Genomic DNA, 2208 nt, shown 5'->3' on the forward strand with positions numbered 1-2208 from the left:
ACTCAAAATTCCCTACTGAAGAGAGCAGATGAGGCCCATGCCTTTGACCTCAATATCCTAAAGAATGAATGTCAATGAGTACAGAAAGGAAAGAAACCATGGCCTTAGAAAGAGTTGGGAAGCCGGGTGTAGTGGCACATGCCTGTAATCCCAGCACTCGGGAGGCTGAGGCAGGAGGATCTCTGTGAGTTCGAGACCAGCCTGGGCTACACAGTGAGTTCCAGGTCAGTCTCAATGACATAGTGAGACCCTGTCTTAAGAAACAAAAACAAAAACAAACAAACAAAAAATTCTAGACAATGAAACAGACTTAAGAGCTAATATGGATGAAATAAAACAGAAAATGAGGCACACGTGTGTTTCAGGAAGGTGCAAAGGGAACAGAAGCCCTCTACCCTCTGAAACCGCAGAACCTGTGGACTAATTAATGTGTGACATTTGGGATGGTAGACATGAGCAAGGAGGAGGGACTGCAACAGAAATCAAAGGTCTACACATGTCAAACCACCACGCAAGTTACACATCCTGCCCCACACTCATTACGGAGAACCTGACCACTGTCCCAGACTGAAGCCTAGAGCCGTGGTGGTGAAACTTTGGCATACATGTTACTGTGTTTTTCTTTTAAGACAAAGATATTAACATATGAGTTGTTTTATTTTTAAACTAAGACCTCAGTATTCAGGTTTAATTGCAGTGTTGGCACTTTGTCATAAGTAGGCAGATTCTGGGTTGCCGTTTGGGCATTCAGCTGTAAAAAATTCGCCATCACTCACCTTAGAAGGGACGCACACGTTAAATCACAGCACACAGGCTTGAGGCCAGCCTGTACTACATAGCGAGACTGCCTCAAAAGAAAAAAAAAGGAGAGGTACACCTTTCAATAAACCAAAGGGACCACCTGGGTTAATTTATGCTCCCAGTGTGAGTCAGGGTCACAGTGGGAATTCTCCTCACCTGGGATGGGGGTTCCTGTTCCAAATCCACTAACTAAAATGCAGCCTTCCAGGCCACAGACCACTTAGCACATGAGGTCTCTGTGAAGTTACCACTCAGGACAGCTGAGCTAGAACACCACTGTGCAGCTCCCACTCTCTTGTTGGAATAGGAAAGCTCATTTGGCTTTCCTGCCCCTCCATCCTGTCCCTCTTATACAGTTATATTCAGCAGGGAGAGAGATGACAAAGGAGCCTTTGGCGTCAGCCAGCAGACTCAAGGAGACTAGTGGGACCCAGCCGCCATCGCTCAAGCGCCGGCAAGTAGCCTGGGCCCCAATCCACTGTGGGAAGGAGAACCACGCCTGCTCCCGACCCAGCCGCCATTGCTCAAGCGCCGGGAAGGTAGCCATGCAGGCGCCCCTGAACCCCCATAAGCTCCCCCCCGCGCATTCTCAGACCTCCTGACTGTGCCAGTCTTTGGACCCACTCTGCAAAGACAGAGGTGGTCATCAAGGGTATTTTTCTAAGTTCCCAACTTTGAACATCTTTAAAGAAAGGGCGTGGGAAACCTGTAATAGAACGTTGCGGAGTTCAACCATTCAGAAGGTTGGGGAACTCAATCTGGGCCTTGCAGCCCGAGGTCAGTCAGCATCATGGGGTTCAGCCATCAGCTAACTGAGATCAGAGGTCTTGCATCCTCGCTCTGTCTGAGCCATTAAATGGTAAATACACTATATTGAAATTTTGTTCACTGCAGACATGTTCTGGACTGCTTCTTGATTTCAATTTAATTCAAATGATTTAAGGGTGATAGACTAGTGACTACCACTGGTGGTCAGTGTCCAAGTTGTGCTTGATCTTAATGTGTTGCTGATTGTATCAGTTGGGGTAAAGCACTGCGGTTGACTTGATGAGCTGTTTTCTCTGATGTTATGAAGATGAGAATGTCTGTGGGTTGTTAGAGACACAGAAGCTAGGGTGCAACTATATCAGGAAGATTTGGGTGATTAAGCCAGAGATTAAACCAAGGACAGTCTGACAACAAAAATTAAAATAAGAAAACACTTAAGCAAGACACAAGGACAGACTTCCAGTTTACCAATGGCAAACAGTAGGGCAAATGATGATCTGTTCTCTGATGTTATGAAGATGAGAATGTCTGTGGGTTGTTAGAGACACAGAAGCTAGGGTGCAACTATATCAGGAAGATTTGGGTGATTAAGCCAGAGATTAAACCAAGGACAGTCTGACAACAAAAATTTTAATAAAA

The sequence above is a fragment of the Fukomys damarensis genome, unplaced genomic scaffold (genome assembly GCF_012274545.1).
Source record: "Fukomys damarensis isolate Sample0158 unplaced genomic scaffold, DMR_v1.0_HiC HiC_scaffold_7, whole genome shotgun sequence".
Lineage (NCBI taxonomy): Eukaryota > Metazoa > Chordata > Mammalia > Rodentia > Bathyergidae > Fukomys > Fukomys damarensis.